General features: G+C 39.7%; 1 protein-coding gene across 9 annotated transcripts in view; it reads left to right on the top strand.

Annotated features, from left to right (window-relative positions):
• Nucleotides 1-26,451, top strand: part of ESRRG (estrogen related receptor gamma) — a 382,468-nt gene that overhangs the window by 228,582 nt on the left and 127,435 nt on the right. The gene's annotated exons all lie outside the window — the stretch shown is intronic.

Raw genomic sequence — 26,451 nt, 5'->3', positions numbered from 1 at the left:
TTTTTTTTTTTTTTTTTTTTTTTTTTTTTTTTTTTTTTTTTTTTTTTCTTGTAGAGCTTTTTTTCCCCACTCCAAAGGAGCTTTCTTGAATTTACCTTCTTACAGCTAATTTGAATGATTAGTTCAGATAAGCCTCTTAGAGGAGATGCATTGAAATGAAATCGGGGCACATGTCCTTTTGGCTCCGGTGCAAGATTCCAACTCGTTGGGTTGTTGTGCTTTTTTCTGTTCTTTTTTTTTTTTGTTCTTTTTTTTTTTTTCCTCCTCTTTGGCTCAATTAAAAGTCATCGGAACGGCCTCCCGGTGCCTCCCCGAGCGGTGGGCGCAGAGCAGCGCCGCTCAGCGCGTTCCTCCTTCCGTCCCCACTAATAAGCCCTCAGCCCCGGAGTTTTGCACGTTATTCATATTCGTAGTGATTGTGAATTGACTTATATCGACTTCCATATCGTCACGTGCACTCGTGAGCGAGGGGCGTAAGGAAAATAAATACAGTAGTTCCTGCGGTTCTCTCGCATGGGTGAGGGCAGAGAGGATTGGAGCTAAAAATTGCCAGAACGCTCTGGGAACAGGCAGACATCTGCCTGACCATCACTAGGTATGCTTTGATTTCAAGGCAGTGTGCTGAAGAATGCTGTAACTCCCAGCCAGCTGCAGCCCTGGCTTTCTGCTTTTTCAGCAATAACAATAACACTAATAATTACTAATAGTTAATAAGCTAACGGGCGCGATAAATGTATCTCCTCGTTTTGACATATGTGTCAGTTTAATCATTGTAAATGAATCTGTGCGTTCGGAACCTGAAATCTCCTTCACCCTCTGATTAAAATGTAACGTTGACTGAAGGATTATAGAGCAGGCTTAATTTTACTGACTGTTTTAACAGTTGTCAGAGCTTCTGGGAGAGGGGAAGGCAATTGAAACACTTTAAAAAATGGTGTGTGGGGGGGAAGCATGGACCAGCTTAATAAATTTAGATGCCATCTCTGTATGCCAAACATAGGAAACGGAGGAGATTTGTAACTCCAGAGAGCTTCCATGCACTGTGTACATTGCCCTTTGTGGCTCACAGTGTGAGGTGGAACCTCAGCACTTCGCTGTGCGCCGGTGTTCAGACGTCAAACACACCCAGCTCATAGCGAGCGGAGATTTTTGTTTTGTCCAGCAGCAGGTAGAATGCACAGGCGAGAAGAAATGAAGGCTGTGCAGAGCAGACGTAGCACTTAAAAATACAAAAACAACAACAACAACAAAAATAACGCAAGCGGAGGTAGGCGGCTTGTGTAGTAAATACCTGCATGTGATAGTGGTCTGTGTCTGTGTTTTGTGTGGGAACGGTCTGTGGAATGGCTGTGCGCACACTCATGGGTGTTAGCATGTAAATATTCATCTGTGTGTGTGTGTGTGTGTGCGACTGCGTGTGTGAAATGTAAGAGTTGATATCAGTTTGGTTGCTCTTTTGGGTACTTTGGCTTAGCTTCTCATTCCCAGACGATTTATCCGAGAGTACCTTTCATTTTAAAAAGGGAGCAAGGGTGAAGAAGTCTTATTACGAAGTGGGAAGCGGTGCTTGCTTCCACTCCACAGTCCCTCTGGGCAGTGCAGATCTTTAACCCGCTGCATTTCTCTCCGAGCGAGCAGATCAAGTTGCTATTAAGACATAAAGCCCTGAAGTTGGACGTGCTTGGGCCTTGGTGCACAGCACAGCCAGGCAGCTGGGTGCAGGCAGCCCAGTGTGGGCAAGCGAGCAGCTCCTGCCTGTGGGCAGCCAGCAGGCCCCGTGCCATTCTGCTGCTTCTGGTTCCGGTTACAGCTCTTTGGCTTTTCGGTTTTGATAGACTGCCGGCAAGTTTTTAAATCCTGCGCAAAGTAGAAGGGGATTGTGCTGAAATGCCCGCCTGACAGCTTCACGTTTGCTGGGGCTTGCCCCTCTTTTAGTGCTGGTTGCTCATTTCAGTGTGTTTATAGTTGTGCTCTTTTATTTACTGAGCCTGGTGCGTTGCAGCAGTAATTAACCCATGTTATTAGCAAAGCCCTTGTGGATATCCATTAATTCTCTTGAATAGCTGATCATTTTTTTCTGTACCTTTTTTTTTTTCCTTTTTTTTTTTTTTTTTTTTTTCTCCTGAGGCACGCTGCTCTTTTCCTCACAGTCCTTAAGCTTCACCATCTCATACAAATTTCACTCTAGATAGAGGCCGGGTATGAGGCCACCATCCCCACAGTTCTATAATACAGAATAACTGTTGTCTTAACAAACTGTTTCCAGAGACGCTAATGGGAAGCACAACAACTGGGAGAATCTGTAGGGAGCAATTTGTTTAATTATTACTTTTCAAAACACATACTTAATGATAAGAAGAGAGATAAGAATTTTTCCAGCTTTAAAAAAAATATTATTATTTTGGAGCTGCCTTAACTGTTGCGAATATTTCAATTTTCCTATTTTAATCAGATTTCAACTTAGTTAATAGCACTTTGGGCATTTAGAAAATATTGAGCCAGCAGAAAAATACTTGTGCTTGCACTGCTGAGAAAAGATAAGGGCTGCCTCATTAGCCAACCCTACTTTTGCAATTAATTTCAAATACACAGTGCTATTCATCAAATACAGAAGGTAACTTGTCTATGATAATATTGAACAATACTGAAACCTACTTTAGTTAGAGTAGCTGAAAAGTATGATATATCTGTACTCACAGATCTGTCAGTCCATACAGTTATTTCTGTATGTTACGGAGGGAAATTATGATATAAAAATGCAAAACAAAAGTCTGGATTATTCATAAGCAATGAAATTATTAATTTGTGGAATATCTCTAAAAGACTGACCCTTGACCTGCAGGGAGGTTACTTGCACCCCTTTGAAAGTGTGAGTTGGAATGAAGATACTTAATTGAACCTTCCAAGAAGTATCTCAATTATTTTTTGCTTAGCGTGAGTGAAGTGCATAGAATAAATAGGAAAAATACTGGGAAGAACTCTTTCTCCCACTGAAGCTTAAAGTAACCTCTGCCTATAAGATAAGCTTTGCTCCGAATCCTTCTTCATAGCAAATTCATTCAGGGGAGAAACAATAAAATGTTGATCCATTACAAGTGCATATGAGCATCATGCTGCCAGGCTCTCTAGAGGAAATGTGTGATTATGCTGGGCCAGTTTGTTCAGTTTTTATCTCTTTTACATCCACTGGCCTTGTATTAAATTGTCATTGTCCTAAAGCACATGAGAGAGAAATGAATTGCGTTTCTCGACATGCTCTGACAGTGAAATATTTAGCCTCTCTGTCTCCAATCATACTCATATGTATGTTTGATAGCGCAGGGATGACACCAACAGTCTCTGCAGCTTTGACATTCCACTTATTACGTGTTCTTTCACATTTTATGTTCCTTCTTTTACTTCTAGGCTTGACTCAGGTAACTGTGTGCACACAGTCATGGCTGTAGAAGCAGGTATAGCTGCATTTTTGTTACATGTATATTCACCTCTTATTTATGTGGAAATCCTCTGTCTGTGCACGGCGGATTTTAGGTCAAATACATGTATAGCTATGCACCCAGGTAAACAGCATATTCCTTAATGCAGTGTGTGCAATGTACATGTATTGTTGTGTTTATCCACACAGACACGTATCCAGTTAATATATGCAGAGCTATCTCAAGTTCCCTATGTATCTGCTTGTCAAAAATTGCTGCTTTTTTGTGTTATTTTTTTCTTGTTAATGAGAAGTGAGCCGGCCAGATAAAAGAGCATTGCAGATAAAGAGTTTGCACCTGATTTTTTATCAGATTCTCCATGTAATCTAGTATTTCATGTATTTGTACTCATAGTTTTGCTATGAAATAAACTGTGTTTTCAGTTGGAAAAAAAAAATCCTCTTTCAAGTAATGTATGTGACTGATATTTATTCACATTCCTATAACTTTTGGCTCACTCTCCATCAGAGAACTGTTTTTTCAGCTCCATGTTTCCTTGGACTCACGGTTATGTTTTCACCTCATGGATATGATTATTTTTTGGAGTGGTGGAAAAGCTTCCCATGTGTGGTTGTTAATATGTATCGTATTGTCCTCAGACAAAAATGTAAAATACACTTTCAATTTTAATGATAGTTACTACTTAGTAAATCTTACATCTCCCTTTCCCTCCTTTTTTTTTTTTTTTTTTTTTGTTACAATTTGCTTATCCAGAAACTAATTTTTTAAAAAATGTTAAAGAAAAATATTAAACTGAATTACATATTGCTATTTCAAATAGTAGTACTTAATTATTTTTAAAAGATTCTGCTTTGCCTTTGCACTTTGGAGTGTGATTTTTGGATGGATACAGCAGGCCACTGCCTTTTGACACAGATGTCCTGTAAAACAGTTTATGTATTTGTTATGTTACAGAAGCTTTAAATCTCTTGGGCTTGTTTACACAATGTTTGTAATGTTTTTCAATTAATTTGTATTTCTTTCAGAGAAAGGCTTTTCTCCTGGCTGTTCCTTAATACCGCAGGTTTATGTTAAAGAGGTATTTTGTCTCATTACAAATTTATCTTCCCAGTTTAGGCAGCATAGCTTTTTAATCTGAGCACCATTTCCTACTTTAAATTGGAAATAGAATTCCTTTTTGTGCTTCGGTTTCCCAGTATTGCTAAGAAAAAGCTCAGCTGTTAATATCCTAGTGAAACGGGTGATACAGGTACTTCTATAGAAGATGAGGCAAGTCTATGCTGTTCGTGTTTATCGCTGAATTTAATTCTGGTTGCGAGTCTCCATTCTGACTCTGTATGAACTTTGGGGGGATTTTTTTTTCTATTTGGATCAAAGTAACACGCAAGGTAAAAGAGAAATTGATGTTGGAAATGTAAATCTCATGTCTTTCATGATACTAACGTGCGTCGCTGCGCATGAAACTGGTAAAAGCTCTCAATACCCTGCAGTATGTTGCTGTATCGGGGTGTATTTAACCAGGGGGTCCTTCATCTCAGTCTAATCAAACCACTTGCAGCGTCTTTGTCCAGAATTGGGCAGTTTATTCATATGATAACCTACTGAAATATGACGCATTACTTCTATGCAGTTGAGAATAGTCTAAATACATCCTCTTATCGTGTCTTGGAAATTATATTCCCTTCCCCTGAGTAAAATATCTTTGCAGATTTGTGCTGCAGGCCTTACCTGGGGAGACAGACTCTGCTAAAGGGCTCTGTTCTGAAAGCAAACTCTGACACAAAATGGTTTGTGGTTTTCCAGGTTATTACTCTGTAAGTTAGCAGGGATGTCTCTTACTCTTCTGTATCTTTTCATGCTGCTCTAAGTGGAAAAAAAACCCCTGCGCTTCTCCTTTTCATCGTTTTGATTGGAACTACATACCATATGTAATGTGTTTTGGCAGCACTTACCTAGCCAAAGAAAACAAATTAATATTAGCCATGCTGAGGGGTGTCAGAAGTATCACAGATGTGTCGATTTAGCTTTGCTCCATCACACACCCTCTCCTTAAACAACTGGTCAAGCTGTCGCAAAATGTAATGTTGGCTGTGGAGAGATTCTAATAGGTGTGATCAGAGATTGATGGCTCTGGCAAGTTAGAATGAGAAGATGTGGAGTTCCTGTAGCTCGTTTTGAGTGGCCTCAGAAAAACCCAAACAAACAGAAGTTCAGGTTTCTTTTGTCATTTTTTTTTTTTATTTTAAAGTAAAGATACAACTATTATTATTATTTTTTAATGGGCTTTCTCTCCAAAAGACAAAAGTCAGCTAGATGTTAAAGATCCTCTCTTAACCCCCTTAAGAGCCTGCAGATGTAGAGACACTGGCAGGCGTAATGAGAACATCTAAAATGTAGTGCTGGCTTGTTCTGAGCATTTCTGAAATTCCTCCAGAAATGGATGGAGGTGCCGGGCAGGTGGGCAGAGGAAGAGATGAATTGTTCTATTTAGTCCATCCTGATGCACAATATTCCTCTTCTATTCTGTTCCCCCGTTCCTAGGGTAGCTTAAAAAGGTATTTCTTCCAAAAATATTTTTAGAACCTCACATCTGATTATTTTAAAGGACATGCAAGATGGGTATACCTAGTAAGGAACAATGGGTAACAAAATGATGAGATGGTATTCTTCTTGTATGTGCTCAGAGTGTAGCCAGTTACTGCCAGCTTGTACAATTCTTCAAATATTGCAAATGCAATTTTTATATATTCTTTATCTGCTCTGTTAATTTTTTTCTTCTAATTGGCAGTAGGATTTGGTTCCTGTCTTGGAGGGCAAACGCTGATGTCCTTTAATGTTTTGCGGTCAGTGTTTTCTTTCTTAAATAGATTGTGATATGCTCACTTGACAAGTATTAATGCTAAAACAGTTTTCAGAAGAATACATTTCATGAAGTCTATGGTGGGAGGGGAAGTGTTGTTTATTACAGTTATTTTATCCTTTAAAAAAAGAGCATCTGGTAAAATAACACTTAGATGCCATCTAAAAAACAAATAATGAACGTGTTTCTGAAAGCAAATGAATGTGGATGTCCGGCAAAGTATCTTCAGAGAATGGTAAAATTCTTATAGTCAAAGGTGGATTTCTTTCACTGTGGTAGCTCAATGTTACCACATCCAGGATTCCCTTTCCTAAATCCTGTTTGCCTTTCCAGCCGTGTCAGAATTCCTTGGCAGTGTCCTCGCTGCAGCCGTGAATGTGATGGGACAGATGAGGTGTTGTGCAGTGGCACAAAACGCCGTGTCTCTAACCAGCTATTTCCATGGGCATAAAGGGGTGCGAATCGAATCCCCGCTATCTCAGCACAGCACCCGGGCACCCCATCATTGTTCTGGCGGGAGCTGCTTGGGCCCAGTTGGTGCTGGCTGATATTTAAAGAGCTGAGCAGCCACCGCCGGTGGCTTGCATTAGCACGAATGGCACCTGTCCCATCAATCATGAGGCCGTGGTGTCACAGATGGAGAAACAACAATCGGCCGAATTACCCGGCCCTGCACACTTGGCTTAATTCAGCTCATTGTTCTCCTACAAATCTCGCGGATGGCTCGCGCCGCGCCTGGGCTCCAGGCACAAGCAGGAGACGGGCTCAGGTGGTGGCACGTGCCTGCCCTTCGCCACCCCAGCAGAGGTGTGCAGCAAGGGGCTGTCAGTGTGTGTGTGCGGGGGGCGGGGGGGGGGGGGGGGTGTAACATCAGCTCCTAACGAACACTGTAATTAATCAGGAGCTGAAATTCAGCATTTCTCCTGGCGCTCCTGAAGTTTTCATTTAGCTATCTGAAGGCGCCTCGCGCAAAGGCAGGTTAATTTAACTCCTCAAGTGCTGCGCTGGTCTGTTGCTCTGAGATGAATTCTGCATGCATTTCCAGTGAGTGTGCAGTAAGAAGCATCCCTTTGCACGTCGGAGATCTTTGAATGTTGCTGAGTAGTTAGCGCTGAGAAGTCCTCACCGGAGCCACTGGGTGAAAAGGAGAAGTGCTGACAGGCCGATTTGGAAGGGTGGTGCTAGTGTTTTTACGGTGGGTCTTTTTATTTCAGTTTTAATGCCAGACAAAGGTTGGATCATGAGAAATTGCAGTCTTGTTCTGGACGAAAATAGTAAATGTGTTTAAATTGCCTTCAGACATTGTAATTCTTTTCTCTTTCTTCCTTTCTTTCTTCTTTTCACCCCACGCAGCAGCTCCCAGAGGACAGAAAAATAAAATAGACAAAAAAAGAAATAGAGAAATTACTTCCTTGCTCTTAAGTCTTAGGTCAAGTATGTCTTGAATGTATCAGAGCCCCACTCTTTCCATGTTTGTTTGTTTGTTTTTTTTTCCAAATAACACCAAGGAAATTCCTGGGAAATGTGGAGTTGGAAGTGATCATTCTTGCTTCACAATTTTTATTTTTTCCTCCCACATGCCATTTGCATTATGTGCTGTAAAGCAGCTGTGTTTCTGCTGTAGCTAGTGTTCTTGTTACAACTAATGTCAAGCAGAAAACCTGTAGCATGCCAGAAACAGGCTGCATTATATTGAAGACACAGCTTATGTTTGGTTGTGTGTAAATACAGTTAGTTAAGTTGGGTTTATCTGATAGCCTGGCAGAAAGAGAGAGGAGCCGTACAAACTGTTTTCAGTAACTGTGCTGTTCATATGCCTGATAAGATTGAGAGTGCTTTCGAACTACTGATATGCTTTGAATAAGAAAAGAATAATCACGTCCACTGGCACCAGCTTATCGGGAATGAAGTAAAATGCCAGCACTTTTACATTAGCAAAAGTAAATGTTTTAGACACTTTGGGCCTTTTTTCCATTTAAATTAAATAGCAGTGCGCTTTTGAGTGTGCTGTAATGAATGGAAGGATTTATTACCTTGACAAAATTACGGGTGAATATGTTGAGAGAGGAGTCCTCAGCAACAATAACAGCTCTTTTGATAAGTGGCTGCATGTATTCATGCTTTTGGTACAGAAATTCAGTAATTTTATCCTCTCTTGCTCTGTTAAGTGCAGTGGCTAACTTGCATTGGCAGCTCTTCATAGTGCAATGTACCTGTGCTTTTTGTAATGTACTGACAACACATTTGAAATGTAGCCCGTGGCTCTTCATAGAATAATGCTTGATCATTTGCTAATATGTCCTCTGCCTTCAGTTGCCGTGTATTCTCATGTTTGAAAAATAATACATCTTGGAGTCTTTCCTGGGAAGGCGAGGTATGATTCATCATTAACTTACTCCAGCAGGCATGAAGCATGCTCGCATGTGCTTTTATCTGCTTGAAGTTTACTGATTTTTATTTCTGTACCTTCTTTTTCCCCCCTAGTTCTTTTATCTTTCATGTGCCTACAATTAATTTTGGGATATACAAATTTGATGAATGGTAGTGCAAGAGCAGATTTGATTGATTTTGGATTATTATTGATCACTGTCAATGAGATCACCGTGACACTCTGCAATCAATGGTGTGTGATTAAACCAAGGCACCAGTGTTCTATACATTAGGCAGCAGTCAGGAATTTAGGAACTGAATGTTCGAAAGCTATAAACAAAAAATGTTCAGATTTAAATAGCCCTTTGTTTGGCATTTACTCATCAAGATCTGTTTCTTGGGGAAGTTAGTTTCCTCAAGTGCAGGCTTTCAGTTTAAGAAAGGTCATTGATTTAAGGTTTATTAAATTTTAGCTAAAAACAACTGGCTCCATTTGGGTGTAAAATAATTTAAGTACTTACTGCAGGCAACCTTCATGCTTTAGAGTTGTTGCTCAAAGGTTTCATTCTTCTATGAAGATGTCAACTGTAAATATAAAAATGCATCACTGAAAATGTAATGGTTTAAAGATTCAAACTGAAATAAAAATTCCTGCCTGAGGAAAGCACTATAATCAAAATAAAGTAGTCTTAACTTTTTTTTTTCTTCTTTCTGTTGAGGCCATAGTAGAAAACAGCGCTTGAAGGCAGCAGGTAGTGAGGCTGGCAGGGAATGCCAATTGTGACTTACTTGTTTATTTCCCCTTGCGGAGGCTGATCACCAAGCTCTGGAGTTAACAGCACGCATTGACCACTGATGGCAGGCAGTGTGTGAGCTGCTGCCACTGCTGAAACCTGGAATCCCAACTTTTCAGTCACTTTGCTAATATGGCAAAAAAACCCCAACCAACCAAACAAAAAAAAACCAGTGCCTGGCAATATTAAAATCTAACTGCCAAAGCACTTCAATTTCTGAAAGCTTGCTATGTCTTTCTCTGTATTTTTAGCATATATTATATTTCTAGAGAACAGTGGCTTAGGCATACACTTGATGGATGACTGGGGCAGGGCTTTTCTTTTAAAAAAAAGTGTGATACTTGTGCATTAGGTAATGCTGGAACAGGAAGACTGCAGATGCAGCTATTTGACCAAATTACTGTGTGTTTCATGACACGTTAGATAAGTTAGCAGAGATCTTCCAAGGTGCGAAGGACAGTGTGCTGGCAATCTTACATCTCTTTTAAGAAATCTTTTGCTTTTGCTGAAGTGGCCTGATTCAAGACTGAACAGGAAGAATGCCATTCATTCCAGTAGATTTTGCATTGGTCTCCGTAACTTAATTAAAAAATAAATGAATGATAGTATTTTAAAATAAATAATTAAAAAAAAAGTGGGTAACACAAAGATTCGCTGCCAGAATGTGGCATTTACACCAGAATAGAGCTGCCTACAGGAGTGCGACCAGGAAATACTAAGATTACCCTCATCATATTTTCTGTGTGAGCTTAAAAGCAGTGCTGGCATTATGCCACTGCCTTTAGTCTTGCACTGACTCAGGAGGAGCTAACAAACCTCTCATGGGGGGTCAGTAAGGCAGGATAAGGCCGAGCCCCCTGTTTTCCTATTTATTTTTTTTTTCTTTGTCCGAATTGCAAGTGAGGTTGAAATGCCGAGTTTATGTAAAGATTATTTAATCTCTGTTCCTGCTGATGAACTTTGGATGGAAAGCTCTAGAATAGGTCACTTCTGACTGATGCGCGTTGTCTTGCTATATAGACAGAACCACCTTGGTGTTCCTATGCAGAATTAAAAGTCACAAAGGATGACCGTGGTTGTTCAGCATGCCTTTCCCCACAAGATACAAAATAAATTTTAATAGATGGAGAGCTGCCTTGACTGGCCTCTAAGCAGCATTTTATTTATGAAAGGGTTCATACAGTGCTTGAGGAGGTGTAAGAACTTGGCTACTGGTTAGAAAGTGTTTTTCTATTTTCTTGTTTATAGAAAGAAGTAATCCAACACAGCATAATGGGGAAAAAGGAGGCTCAGAGGGGTTTGTGTCCAGTTATTTTGTTGCTCCCTTCTGTTAATCTAGTCATAAACAGAACCTGTGAAGGAAGGTGTGAAAGTAGTATGTCCTGCCTTCATTTTAGAGACTCTTTTTGTGTGGAACATTGTTGTAGGTCACAATGCCTGCATCTGGGTCTTTGAGTGCACATGATTTTTATCCCTGGTCTCAATGCACAACTTGTTTGGTGAGCACAGCAATACAAGTGACACTATGACTGGATGGTGAACACTGTGATACTGGGACTGGATTTTCTCTCCCAGTTTTTGTATTCTCTCCAGGCACAATGTAATTCCAGGTCCATAGTCAGAAATCACCTTTTTGTCTCCACTGAAGCACTCATCATTCTGTACCAATGAAGCCTTAGGGATCTTCCTAAACCAGTAACATGTGAATTTCTTGTGAATATATTGAAAGAAGTTTCTTGGAAAATCTGAAAAAGCTTGTTTCTGTAAAAGTTCAGAAATTGATGCTTTGACACATTCAGTACTTCTGTTAAAGCAAAGCCTATTATTTTCCGTAGGCAGAAAGGAAAAGGTGAGTTACACAGCAAGTATTTATAAAGGTTGTACATTATGTTTGTCTTTAAGACTTGTTATATGGAGATGAACTCCTGTAAAAACTAGACGTGAGGACTAAATACAAGTGTGAAAGCTTAAAGCTTATTGTTAAACTTAAAGGAGGGGGAAGCAGTGGAGTAAAGAAAGAGAGTTCTTCCCCAACAACTTGGGGCTTGTTTCCAGGTTGGTAGATCAGGTTCTGTTGAAGCCGGAGCAGTACAAACCACAACCCATCAGCAGGCTGCTAGTCAGCAGCAGGTGTGAACAACATGGAACAGGATTCACATCGAACCACAGTGTGCACTAAAAACAGAACCCCTGCCTTGCTTTACAAGGGCAGTAAGATAGAAGCTCTTTTGTCGTGTTTACTAAACAGTGTTCAGTGGACGGTGTAAATGGCCCTGCTCAGCTGCAGAGAAGTAAGTGGAAGAGCTAGTATGCATTTCAGATTTTTAAAGGCACTTTTACCTCTTTTAAAAATCAAACTTCTGATAGGGTTAAACCAGAGGTGTAGCGGCGGTTGTCAAGATGTTCAAAGCTATGCTTCAGTTTTTTGGCAGCAGAGGGAAGGGAGGATGGGATGTCAGCACTTAGTGTTTGATAGGAGCAGGTAAATGGTATTGTCTTTTTGAAATTGCTCCTTTATGCCATAGGGCTTCATGCCCGTTTATTACTTCTGTACACAGCTCATTAGAAAGGCAGCATTTCCAGTCCTTGGAAGTTGCATGTCTGGGGGCTTTTGAAGCCATGTATTTATTGTATGTTTTTCATTGAACATCAAATTCTGTCCTCAATTAGGCTCTGCTAAAAACCAGGGGCAACATTTGCAGCGGAAGCAGAGTTTATCTGTTGTTACATATTCTGATTGTTTATGAGCTACTCCAGTTTCTCTGTCTTGATCAGTATTTTGTCTGATCTGAAAAATATTCACGTTTTAGGTAAAGACATGTTTCAGGAAGCATAATTTTTCCAAAAGACTGTGTGTAATTGTACTACAATGAAATTAGTTGTTCTTTCTAATTTTCCTTCAGGCAGAATCGGAGAAGATGATGGTATACCTGTGAAGTTTCACATAGAAATGTATATAGTAGGGGGGGGGGGAGAGAGAAAAATTTCACTTTTCCTGAAGTGGTTTAGCATTATCAGAAGTTCTACAATTTCAGACCCAGAACAATTCATCAGATCTTCTGTTTGCAGAATTTTAATGAAATTTGAATCTTTGGCAATCAGCTCACTGGTATTTTTATCAAGTCCACTTTAACTGTGATTGCCTTCCTTCCTATGGTTTTCTTGTGGAACTACAATTGACAATTTTTTTTCCCTACTGAACAGAATTTTTCTCTAAGTATTCAGTGTTCTCTCAGCAGCAATAACTTCTTGAAAACTGTCAGATCATAGGTAAGCATTTAGGCATACAGGTACTTATGCTAAAATGCCTGTGTGCGCAACAGCTGCTTTTATGGGGTCAAAATCCTGTCCTCGCGGTCACCTCTGTGTCTCAGCTCCTTTTGCCATCAGGGTGTTTGTGTGCATCTTTTCCTGTAGAGATCCAAGACTGATTTTTTTTTGAGGTAAAACTCAGGCTTTAGGAAAAGGCTTTGCTGCTGTGTGCGGCCACAAACCAATGGCGGGAGTTACATGCGCAGGGAGGTTGTGTTCAAGGTGAAAATTGAAGTTAAGGAAAAATGAATAGTTTGCAAAAGTAGTAGAAAAGTCTGGGTTTTGTTTTCTTTTTTTTTTTTTTTTGAAATACCTTTGTTGTTGAAAACAGGCGGTTTAGGATTTCTTAGTTTATCACTGTATTAACATTTTCTCACTGGTGAAACAAGCTTGACAATGTGATGCGCTGCCTAAAATCCTGGTTTAGCTCTAGAATTGCTCCTACAGTGTGTGTGTGCGTTCGTCGAACAAATTGGCAGTGGTTCAGGGTTTTATTTTTAAAGAGGGTGTTCCTGCATGTTCAGAGTCCTGTTTATGTGAAAACAGGCTACCTCATAATGATGAAATCATAACTTGTGTGATAGCGTTGGCAAACTGACTGTAAAGTGCTCTGCTTTTACTGTCTCTCTGTGCTGTCGTAAACTGGTCACTTTACCTTGAAATGCTTTTCTGAGGTTGCTAGTACGTAATTCACCATTTCTGGAAGCTGCTGGTATTGAAATTTGTTGCAAAATGTTATACGATTTCATATGTGAACCTTTGCATATATGATCACTTTTCGTTTTTTATAATTTCTACTTGAGATGCAGTGATAGTAAGCCCCTGAGGTTCAGGATTTTCAACTAGGAAAGGTAGGTGTACGGAAACCACTCCGCTTGTCTAAAGTCTAGTCAACTTTTTTGGCCCTGAAATCAGTCCAGGCCTCCCATCAAAGCAGTCTGTCTCTTGAGATTTTGTTATTGCTGGCTTCTGTCAGGTCAGAAATTTACAAGGCTAAACTTTTCGATAGTACTTTTATGTCTTCTCCCTCTACCACAAAAAACTGGATTCTATATTATGTTTATTATTGTTAGAGTCTCTGTTCTGTGTGTTTAATATGTAAAGAGGTGAGTTCGTACTTGTTTCAGGCCTTGGTTGCCAGTTAGGACCAGTCCTCGTTTACCCATACAAGTTTATTTATTGTCAGTTCCCTTTTCCAGTTTCACCAGTATGTTCCAAGGGAGCAGAATCTAGAACGTATCATGTCTCCATTTAGCCTTTTTTTTCTTAGCTTCAACTTTGTCTTATCACTTACTTCGATTAAAAGAGATTTATTTTGACACAATAGTTGAGTGTAATTGCAAATCAATTCAATACGATTTCCTCTGTTATTATTTAGTATTTCAGATAGAGTAGCACGCATGGTGCATGTGGCCCCTGCCACACATAGTGTGTAAGCATTTAGCTCGTTCTGTTTAAGAGCTTTGGCTGCAAACATAAGTAATTCGTGTAAGCCTCAGAAAAGGGTTTTTAGTATTTTTAATGTGGGAAATGCAACCATGCTGTGTGTGTGTGCTTATGCAGCTGAGTAATATCTATGCATTTGTGTGTTTTTAATTTACAATAAAAGCATTAACTTCAGCCTAACAATGAGGCATGCGCTGTTTTCTTGTACATCAGCAGAAATCTACCACGGGGAGGCATTTGAAGGAGAGGTGGGTGGTTTCCTCTGTGTCAGTTCAGAGAAGGTGTATTTAATGAAAAGGAGGTAGAGTGAAAAGCAGTGTGAAAGGGAGGGAGATGGCTTGGGAGCAGCACGAGCTGCTGTCATTGACATACAGCAGGAGGGGTGGGAGAAGGCCTGGGAGGGACAGAGCTGGGCAGCAGAGGGTTGCATGCAGCATCTAGCTGACTGCTTAATTTTTTAGTATATTTTCTAATGTGATTTTTAAAAATTGTTCTTGAAACAGTACTTTTCAATTAATACATCGAGTCAGCGCTCTAGATTGAAAAGCTTGTTGTTTTTTCTTCCCTTGCTGTTTTCTTCACAATGTTTTGCTCACTCTTCTAGAGAGGAAGGCAATGTATTAAAATGTCTGTTTTTGAAGTCAAAGAGAAATTTACTGCTTCAGCTTTCAGTTGAATTTCTTTGCTAGACCTACCTAATCTTTTGTAACAAGCTCTTAGTTTTATGTGTCCTGAAGTGGGGTGCAGAAGAAATTCAGTCAAGGAATGCATACTACACAGGTAGAAGATGAAGCTTGTCACTATATGTATAATAGCTACTAAAAATTAAAAACTGGGACTGTGTACAATAGAGTTCATGGATTAATATTAAAAAAAAAAAAAAAAAAAAACACCCCCCCCCCCCCCCCCCCCCCCCCCCCCCCTTCCAACAAAATACATTTACCTGCAAAAGGGAGGGCTTTTTCTGTTGTTGTTACTAAAGCAGTCAAAATTGTGAGGTCACGAGTTTAAGATCTTTCTAAGATTTCAGCCATATTTTGCTTTCTGTGCACCTCTCAGGCTTGCTGGGAATAGGGACACACTGCTCTGGTGTGGGAGGAGAGGCAGTGCTTCATACACACACTTTCTGTAAATGGCATTTTGGTTTAAACTAAATATGCATCTCGTCATTTATTTAACCGATTCCCATAGTATTGTAGGCAAATGTTTTTTTCACCTCTGCATCCTGCTTTCTGCTACGCTGAGGATAATGTACCTGGAAGGAAAAGGCCGTCCAAGCTGAGGCAGCCAGCGTCAGACAGGGCGGTCTGCCATCTGTCCCACCTGCTGCATTCATGTGTCCATCTGGTTACTGCAATAGCTCATTGCAGGCTTCAACAGAGGAACGTTCAGGCTGAAAAGGAGGCAGTGTGAATTATTTAGGTAGCTCGTGTAAATAAAGAGAGGGGGAGAGGAGCAAAGGAGGGGGGCTTCAAGAGGGAGAAAGCACTCTCTTACTCCTCGATGCTTTGGAATGTGTTAATGCATGAGAGCATTTGATTTGCATATAGATTTAGATGTATAGATCATTGTGAAGATTACAAGCCAATGAGTTTTATCTAGATTTAGATAGCTCTCAGCCTGGTTTGTGCATAAAATATAGCCAGTTTCAGAAGGAGAATCTTTGGGGACTTAAAACCAAAGTGAAACTGATGAAATGTAATGCTTTTAGGTATTAATTTAGCAGAAATAAAATATTTCCTCTACGGGCTTTCTGTGCCCTTTGTTAACCAAGAATTTATAAGTACTTTGCGTAGTTGGTGCTTTAGATGCACTGCTTGGTTTTGATTTGGTTATAGTTAGTTACATTTTTAGTCATCTGTACTCTGTTCTAAGAGGAAAAGCAGCTGACAAATACTCCTTTCCCTTTTTCTCTTCTGTATATCAGGTGAAGATTAAACCCAGTCAACAAACAGTTTTCCAGCTGTCAGTGTGTACATTGTTTTACAGACAGAAGTACATATGCCTTTGTGTTTATAGAAACATGAGTAGAACATTAAAAATCTCTTGGTGATTTTTAAATGGGGGTGAGCAAACAGTAATGGTACAGTGGCCTTGAAAAAGAAACAGATCTGTTTAGTAGCTGCTTGATTCTTAAAAAAGGCCACCAGAAAGTTTATGGTAGATTATTTATTGCTTATTTTTAGAAAATATAACAATCTATTAGTTCTAGATACAAATATAGGGAATTCTTCTGAATCATTTTATTCTGAACATTGTAATGTTAGTGGTTAATGTCATATTATTTCTTAATGCAGAAAGCACTGGCTTACTGTAATGCTGTGTTTGAAAAATGAAAAGATTGGATTCATACTTGGATACATTGCTGATGTGAGGTTGTTCTTGCTTTCTGCTTTTAAATGTCTGACTTTCCTCAGCTGTGGAGTAAAAACAGGATCATCTTAAGAGGAATCCTTGAAACTGTGGGAGGGTTTCGCTCCATTGTTTTGCCTGGTTTTAGATCTGCAGAAGAAAGGCGTGCAGCATCTTGAAATCCCAGCAGCCTGGTTACTTCCCTAAGATTTGCATGAAATTCAGCTGCAGCCTTCAAAGGGATTTGAGTGGATTGGATTCTTTAAGGTTAGTCCATGTCAAACCTATTAAGTTCAATTCACATGCAAAACCCTTTTTACGTTTTTTTTTAAGCCAATAAGGCTGTAGCTGCTATTAAGGCAACATCTTGTACTTTCGGTAGAAGGTCCATGGTAATGGATCACCCTACTGGCATGTGTAACTAACTGATAATCCACTTTGTTATCTTTCAAATTGAAAGGTTCTGTGTCCTGTATCTTCCTCAGACTGAAGAGGTTTTGTTTGCGAAAGTTGAGATCCTGGAGGCTGCTTTTAAGTATCTTAACTTTCTGGAACTTTGAATACTTGTCCTCTATTTAGATTGTCTCTATGCTAAATGATTTTAGGTGTACAGTATATGTTCTGTGGTGGACCAGGAAACAATTACAGGAAGGAAAAAGCATGAAAATATTCTACAATGTATACAAGAATAGTGGCTTCAGAACTGCAAGGACATGACTTTCTGAACAAGACTTAAATTTTTAATCGAAAGACCAATAGGAAGAATTCTGCTCATCTCAAACATTAAGTCCTAAGTATCTCAATGCCATATACAGAATTTTTCAAGTCTATCAGCAGGCTGTGAAAGGTGTTTCGATGGAAGACACTTGGCTTCGTTTAGATACTGACTGAATTAATTAAATAAGGAGCGAGGGATCCAATGTTTTGCACAGGATGCATCTTATCCCAAAGCCTTCTGCCCTGTGTGAGGTCTGAAAGATTTGCCCTTTTTTTTTTTTGTGAATGGCTATGACTTGTTACAAAGTGCTGGATAGGTCCTGTAACCAGGTGAGCTGAATCTTGAAAGGAATTGTTTACTGTAGGGAATCAAATTCATCTACTTCCACAGTGGGTGGACTGGCACCTGGGCCTTTACTGCCTAGAAGGATGCTGGATTCTGAGCTGTGTTATGATGTCACTTAACTCACTGAATTTTGCTCACCTCTAAAGATGTAACTGAGGAGAAAGTAGCTGCTTCTCCTTGTGCTTTTTGTCATCCAGTGCTTAAACTTCTGTGCTTAAGGAAAACATTGCTTTTAATTATGTTTAGATCAAACATGGTCAATTTGTGTGTAATGGATAAGAACAGAGTATTTTCCTTTGACTTGTAAACAATAAACAGTATTTTAACTGTTCTTACATTAGAAAAAAAAAGAAAGAAAGGTTCCTATGGCACACACTTTGCATGTAGACTGCCTTCTTTTCTAGTGATAGCTGCAGAAACTGCTCCTTAAATGAAACACTGATTCTTGGGATCTGACCCTGCAAAACCTGCACGCATAGGTCACTTGTTACAGGTAATAAATTTCCTAGCTAGGTACTTGGAGGAAAGGATCAGTGGATAATAAGCCTTTTCAGTTGACCTCATTCTCCTGCATCTTGCACAAAAACACAACATTTTTCCCCCAAATAAAAGTCTGAGATTAAAAACTATTTCACTTCATTTTTCCCAGTATCCATTTAGAGATTTGAAGTTGCTCTGACCTGTGGTCAGAATACTTTGCAGGAGATAATGTTCCACTGTGTTTCATGAATCCAGAGTAATTTTTTAGAAAGTCCTTCAAACAAGAATATTTTGGCAGGTAAAAGGTGCATGTAGGATATGAAATTTTGTCGCTGTATGTAAATTTTTAGTTGTTCATCTGAAAGTTCCTAATTGCTAATACCTAAGCCATTCAGGGTTATACAGACCTTGTAGCTTTTAATGCTAATGCCTTGTAGAACCATAGAACTGTAGTTTTAATATGACTATTTGCGGCATTATAAATTACATGGGCTAAGTAGCAAATATTAGCACTTATGTTGCTGTATGATAGTGTTCCTTAAATCGTGCTGTTCTCTTGCTTGTAGATTATTGTGTATTCATATGATATAAGTTAGTAGTTGGGCTTTGTTAGTGTTTTGCTGAGGAAGTGGAAGGAGATAAAAAGGCTGCCTAGATATGTGAATTGTTTTTTTCCTCAGCACCTACAGCTTTGTTGCTGCAAATATTGTAAATATCTCACAAGATATGTTACAGGAGTAAGTAAATATGTTACAGGAGTTAAGTATCTGTGTTGTCTGGTGGGGTGGCTCCTCTGGCAAAAGGGCTTATTTAAATGTGTGAATAATTACAAAATGCCTGTATTGATACAGGAAAAAGGAAATAATGCTGTTAACTCCTGGTGAAGAGTAAGAAAGTTGTCTGAAGTTTATTTTTTTTTTATCTCTAACAGCTTTAGGTTCTGATAACATTAACAGAGCATTAACCAGTCCTCTTGGTTCATGTTTCTGCTTGTTGGCAGCCCCTGAATGGAGCGGGGGAAGAGGGGAGAGAGGTTAAGTGGCACTGAGGTTAAATTGCTTCAGTGACAGATTCTCTCCAGAAAGGCAGCCAGTTGTTTTAAGGATTAGTTTGGGAAAACTGGATTTGAAGTCCCTTCTCTGCTGCTCACATGTGATATCTCTAACGTTGCCTTTCAGAAACAAAATTTGCTTTCCACAATGAGTGGAGAGCACTGAGGAAATTTTAAAAGCAAACAACAACCAGATTTGATCAGCTGCAACAATGATTGGAATTTTAGTTTTATTATTTTATTATGAGATTCCTAAAACAATAGAGCAGATTATTCTTTATGTGTATGGTATATATATTTGGCTATTATATTATGATTGCTGTAGAACAGGAGTGTTGCTGAAATAGATAACAGTGCTGCTAGGGTAAGTGTAGTGCCTCCCTTAAGGTCAGTGCCTCCTCCTTTCCTGTTCCTGGTAGAGGTCTGTCACTGCAGCCACACAGTGGCTCTTCCTACGAGAAACTTGCATGCCATTCACTAGCCTTAAAGATTTTCCTCTGAAAAAATCCGCACCATATGAGCTGTGAGTCCAGGAGGAGGTGTGCAGTCCCTCTTCAGAAAAAATGCGTTCAATCTGTTTCAGACGAGTTCCCCGAAAGATGGGTTAAATCAACTGATTGAGCTGATTTTCTCTCTTGAGGTGATATTTTATTTATATGATAAAATGCTTGGAAAGTGATTAATTTGTCAGGGGAACATCTTGTTACTGTAAATTTGCCGAATGTGTAATAAAATTGCCATAACACAGATGGGAAAATGAAGATCTTTTAAAATTAAATAACTGAGCAGTCTGCCTACATTTTCGACACTTAAAATTAACTTAGTTAAATTTCTTTGTCATTTTTGCCCCTGGAAGAATGCAAGCCTGGTAAAATTTGTGGAGAGTGTGTAGTGTGGATATGTTTGTGTGGTGAGTGGAGGGGATGTGAGAGGGCTGTGTGTTGCTTTCCCTTCTGCATCAGAGGGGTCTGATGCATTTATTTGATTTTTGTCAGTGTTCTTTTTTTTTCTTTTTCTTTTTTTTTTTTGTGTGTGAACTTTTAGAAATTAAAATATACAATTTAGATACTCATTCCTGGTAGCAGTGAAATTAAGAATAAGAAGCCTTTGTGGGAAAGTGCCTCAGGTTAATGAGAGATACCTGAAGTAGTGCATCTGTCCTAGTTTGTTACAAATTATTGCTTTCAAATGATATCTGAGCAGCATAATATGCTGCTTAGTCTTTATTGCAGTCTGTTATTGTGCAAAGTATATCTGAATTGTCAGAGGAAGGAATACTGCACCTATCTGAGTTGCAGTACGTAGCAAGTGAAAATAGCATTAGTGAAGGAACAGTGCCTTTTATTCATACTTATATTCCTACTGCCTGTCCATCTGTCCACTGGAATGAGCCACTTACTGTGTTTTTTTCCATTTCAAGTTAAAGAATTATGAAAGTTCATTTTTTTGGTATGTCTCTTTATGACAGGTATACTGGAGATTGTGGTCATTTGGGTTAAAAACGTATCCATCACCACAGGCTGACAGGTTATTGTTATGTCTTCTTTGGATATATAAATTTCATCTCTACAGGTTGGAAGTCCTAAGAATGCCAACTTTTATATAAGTAATTATCTTAGCAGTGATGTACTGCATACTGTTGCTGTATTTTTCCACTTCTACAGCATTCTTAGCTGTATCACCCCAACGTGGATCTTGGGCTCTCGTATTTAGTAAAACGTGGAGGATAGCAATGCCCCTACAGTGTACTGCCAGCCAGTCACCCCCATCATATGCTGCTGTTGTTTGTTGTCCTGCGACACGTTTCAGATGACGTCCCATTGTGCAGCTGGCAGTGGGTACCGGCCTCCCTTTGGTGTTTGCGCTGTTCTCCATAAGTTTCCATCTATGGGCCGTTAAAGCTTTCAGTGTGTTGGTGTTATCTTGGCAGTCATAACTTGTTAGTTTGTTTTTTTTTAGAAGTTCAGGCCATTCTTTTTGTGAAGAAGCTCCCATTAACTGACTAGGGCTGATAATCTCAAACTTGCATTAGAACTGGTGAGGCCCAGCACTTCTTGGGCTCACGTGTGCTCAGTTGTCTTACTGGTGGAACGTAATGCTTTCTTCAAGCCCTTCTTTCTTTCCTTGCTTACTTAAACACAGTGGGCTTAAGCAGAAATTTTAGATCTACAAAGAATACGTATTTGATCCAGACTTTATACTGATGAAATAATGAAAGCTAATTTGTCATCAAAATGTAACTGCCATTTGCAGTGTGTAGTATGAAGTAGTTAATGTATGGCTGTTCTTGTAAAGCTTTGCTTAGGCAAATCTCTTGGTGAATTCTTACCCAAGAGATGACCATGGGTTAAGCATTTGGTAACTGCAGAATATTGATATGATTGCTTTGCAATTGCAAGTAGCAGCACTCTTGTTCTGAGTGTAATAATTAGTCTAGTAAACGTTTCTTACTTTAGATGTTTTTTCTTTTTCTTCCTGTAACCCTTAGCAAAATAGAAAGCTAAGGGTAAAAGAGTTGAAACCTTATCAGGACGTGGTGAAAATGTCATCCTGCAAACCTGCTGCAGTCATGCAAACATTTGGAAAGTGAAAGCTGCACTGGCTACTTCCTTGCTGACCTTTGCTGCTTGTATCCAGAGGCAATGCTCTGATGTGTAAACCCAGTGGCTAAGTAGGTTTAAGTTACACATAGCAATATGTGAAGAACGAGGAACTGTGAAAAGCCAAAGGTTTATTTATTTATTTTTAAAAATCTGTAATCACACATTAAGATCCAAGGCAGGCTAGAAGGGACTTAACCTGAATAGATTTTTGCTTTTGTAAATTCTCTGATTTATTTCAGCATGTGACTGCTTTGGTTATCAGTAGTGTACCCAAATATTTTTACTTACTCTTAATTTCCAGAGCCTCCAGAGTCAAGATAGATAAACAAAGGGGAAAAAAAAATGAAAGAAAGAGATTAAGCTTTTCTTAGTGTTTTCATTGGCAAATCTTAAGGGATGTAGATATAGTGTAGAAATAGAAATTGGTGCTTACAGGTAGGACTCAAGTCACACAAATGCTCAAAAAAGTATAGGCTGCTACGCCCTCTGAGTACTTCAGTATCAGTGTGGCTCTTTCTGGATGCAGTAGGTTACGGTGGCATACCAGTGGCATCTTGTTTATCGGAGTATCAGGACCTTAGGCTTTCTGAATTCACAAGTTGGTCTGGGGGATAACACCATTAGCTACTAAAAATTTTCATAGGTTCAGAGTCAGAGTCTATTCCCCTCTAGTAGGCTTTTGACCCATGCACACAAAGAAGTACTTTAACAGGAAAGTAACCATTTTAATGTAGATGTATGCGGAGATTTAATTTAGATATATTCAACCTTAAAATAATATTCTCTCATAGAAAAACCGATGTAGAAATAATCAAAGTCTCATTTCTGGAAGTTCAAGGCAAGTTCCTTTAATGGAAGTACAAAGTTTTATTTCTAAGTTGTGGTTTCATGAAAGAAATGGCAACAAGGGGCAAAAAAAAATAATACGTTGGATTGGGATTTTCTAGAACCTCAGTTCTGTCCTACGCCATGTTTATTAGCTGGCAAAGGAGCATTCAGCAACTCTTCACTGTCCCTTCATCCATGAAAAGGAGATAATAGGATACAGAAATCTCTGAAAATGCAGTTCAGGATCTGCATTAAGATCAGTTTGTATAAGTTGGATATTGTTAATAAATGTTAGCACAATATGAGTACAAGTGTAACTGGTAGAAATGTTTAGAAATGTGGTGTTAACCACGAAGCAAGCCCAATCACCTTAGCAGCAGCAGAGCCCCCAGCTGCCTTTCTGGATTGGCTGCAATGCAGGAAGGGTCGGTGCTCTGCTCTATTCCCAGGCAAAATCCCGCAAAAATGAGCAAGGTTTTTGTCACCCTCACATAGCTAAGACTCAGGCTGTGGCTATTCGGGAGACTATTTTAAATCACTTTGGAATTTTTGTCCCTCACTTGTTGGTGTCTTGCAGACATTTTCTTCTCATAATTTTGAAGTATTTTTCCTCATCCCCCTCCCTCCCCTACCATCTTAGATTTCACTACTTTTAGTTTTCTTAGCAAAAATACAGTTCCAAGCTTCCAATACGGGAGCGTGACAAAGTGATTTTATAGCCAGTACTGAAAGTGACTAAACTTGACAACGATTGTATTTTATGACAACCTTTGCTTTCAGATCCCCAGTCTACTTTCCTATCATCAGCTGTGCTTTCTCCCTTATTCCCCCTCTCTCCCTCTCCCACCCCCCTGTGGCTGCTGCTCTCAAACAAGAGCAGTTCCAGATCCCTGCGCTGACTGGAAGCAAATCCTTTTACCAGGAGTGCATTTTAATGGACAACATGCTTCACTTAAGTCACCAGAACCTTAACTGTGTAATATTCAATTTTTTACCAGCCCAGAACCAAAGCTTTTTATTGAGAGCAACGTCCATAAGAGTAGTGGAAGAATTAGTATTACGGAACTAAACCAGATTAGGAGGGAATGTGAATTAGATTTGGTAACAGATGGTGCCGTGGAAATTAAAGGTGCTTTGCGAATGGAAGCGACAGCAGCTTGCTTCTTTTCCTCTCCTGTCTCTCTCTTTCATACGCTTGATAGACGGGTATAAATCAGAACAATCCCGTCTTGACAGCCAATTTCCAGAATTTGATCTGGTTAAAGACACGGCTTTCCTGCTCCGCGCACTGAAAGCGGCTGCTGTTTTATTTTTATACAGCACCTTGTCATATTTAGGAAAGTGGAATCACCTGCCTCCTTTTAATGAAATTTTCTTTAATTACAGTTTTAGCTCTTTAGTGTTAATTACTTTTCCATTCAGGCTGAGTTCTCAGCCTGTCTCACAGGAATGTATTTCTCCCCCTGCCCCACCTCCCTGCACTATTCACGCATATGCTTTCATTTTTCTAAAGATGCTTTTCGTTGTTGGAAGTTGTTGTCAGATCCATTATAATTAGATCCTAATTATCAAAATCATCATTATTGTGTGGGGAGAGGAAGCTTTGTAAACAACGCTTAAAGTTGTAGGATCTTGTTTGATGGAGGAGAAACCTTTTGGGATAGATGTGAGTAATAGACAAGCAAACACAAACCTTCCTGAAGGCTCTGCTGGCAAGCGTGTGGAGACCAGGAGAGTCCCTAGGGAAGGAAAACTCGTTGGCTTCTCTTCATGTCTTATCCACCAGTCTGTAATCCCACGTTTCTCAGGAAAAAATCAGAAGGAAATTGCCCTGTTTTGGTTTGCTTACGTAAATATCCATTGTGGCGCCTCCCCTTTGGGTGTTCACTTGTAAAAATTGCCTCCCTGGTGTGTGCCAGGAACACACTACACGTGCCTTAATACAGTTACTGCTTGGTGTTTGTGGCAGGAAGTACAAGTGGAGAGACTGCTGTGATGCACAGTGATGGGGAGCTTCTCCTGCCATACACTCAGAGCGAAATAATAGACTATATTTGAAAAAAAAATAATCTCTCAAAGTTAGAGAAGATCCATAGAGCTGGCAATGAACAGTTGGTAGAAATAAAGCTTCCTACTGGCAGTCAAATCAAATGTAGTAACAACTCGGCGGCTCCCCGCTGCTAGCTGACAGCATGGTGTAGCACACTGGGACAAACATTCACTTAAAGGCTGATTGCAGGCAAACGCCATTTCCCAGCTCCCCGAGCTCTGTGGCCGCATGGGGGGGAATGGTGCTGATGGCTGGGCTTGGGGCAGAGAGAAGATCGCTGCCTGCAAAGTTTGAGTCCTGAGCCCTCCAAGCTCTGGCTCCCTGCTGCTATTCCTGGTACTGTCTTTCTAATTGCTCCTGCAATTTGGCTAGCAAATTATCATTCTCCTGTTATAGATCCAGAGAAAATCACAGAGAGGAGCTGGGTAGGAGGCAGGTACATGGCATGCACACACCTACGCGCTACCTCTCTGAGGGAAGGAAAATGCTGACAGAAATTGGGGAAAATCTCACAAAATGTGTCTTGAGACTAAAGGCATTTTTTGTCATCTTTTTTCCTTTTGGGAAGTGCTGAGTGGCAGCTGTATGTGTCTGATCTGTGGTACTGGCTTACTGACTGGGCCGAGCAACTGCTTTTGATGCTGTAATCGTTTCAAAATAATCCCTCTTTAGAAAGCCTGTTACGTTCTTGAATAAATCCCTGTATATTTTCATAGTTTTGTATTTTTCTCCCTTGAAGTAGCTGAATGTAGCATTCTATTTTTGTTTGCTACTTTAGTTGACTTCTCTTAATAAGAAAAGAATCTTGACAATTAATGATCAGATGACTCCTTGACACTTTACCTCATCCCTTGGGCTGGAGGCAGCAGGTGGGTTCCACCTGCTCCCATGGAGCGCATCTTCCATGCGTTGGGGCTTCAGCACCGAAAACACCAGGTTCCCTAAACAGAGACATCATTCCTTTCCAGTATGTGCTGCAAACTGAAAACGTTAGTTTGCAGTTTGAAAATATGGAGTGATAAAATCTAACTCTTCTGATCAGTAGAATGATTTTCATATGGTCAGGCTTGGCCGTCTCTCTAATTGTCACATCACAGTCTTTCTTGCAACCTGGGCACAGGAACTCTGACACATTGTGTGCAGGCTGTGAAGAGCTGTGTCATGTGAGCCACTGTATGTACCATAGCAGCACAGCTGGGGTTGTTAGGATGCAAGGGGCCAGTCAGCAGGGGATGGTGAGTCTGAAATCTTGTGTTGTAGTGAGCAGTAAATGCAAAAAAAAAACCAGCCCTGGTCTAACTGTGGAAGTGTTAGAAACAGGAGAAAAGAGAAACCTGAAAATCAAGTAGAAATATGAAGTATTTACTGATGTTTAAGTTGAGTCATATGTCTAAAATGACATATATGTGTCATAACTGTGGTGTGTATATATACGTAGGCAATATTATATGTTCTTCTTCTGTGGAACTCCCAGAATGCTTTCAGTGTAAAGTGCTACCCACTTCTTGTGTTGTCTTCCTTTCAGTATTTTTTATTTTTTTTATTTTTTTATTTTTTTTTTTTTTTAATATTTGTAAGCTGATTCATCAGAGCATATAGAAAAGAGCATCTCTACTTGAAGGAGACAACATTTGTAGGAGTTGGTCTTTTCCAGAGGAAGCTTTCTGTGGCGGTGGTCTGTTTGTAGCACATAACAGCTGATAGGATATTTGTTGCTTACATGTGTGCAAACATAAAGGTCAGTTCTGCGATTTTTCCTCTCAGCTTTATTTTTTACTTCTCAGCTGGAGAAATTTTTGTTTGGA

The sequence above is a fragment of the Centrocercus urophasianus genome, unplaced genomic scaffold, assembly GCF_019232065.1.
Source record: "Centrocercus urophasianus isolate 14NV4802_14NV808 unplaced genomic scaffold, USGS_Curo_1.0 seq_10, whole genome shotgun sequence".
NCBI classification, from domain to species: domain Eukaryota; kingdom Metazoa; phylum Chordata; class Aves; order Galliformes; family Phasianidae; genus Centrocercus; species Centrocercus urophasianus.
Note: the sequence above shows the minus strand (reverse complement) of the source record. Positions and strands in the feature narration are given on the sequence as shown.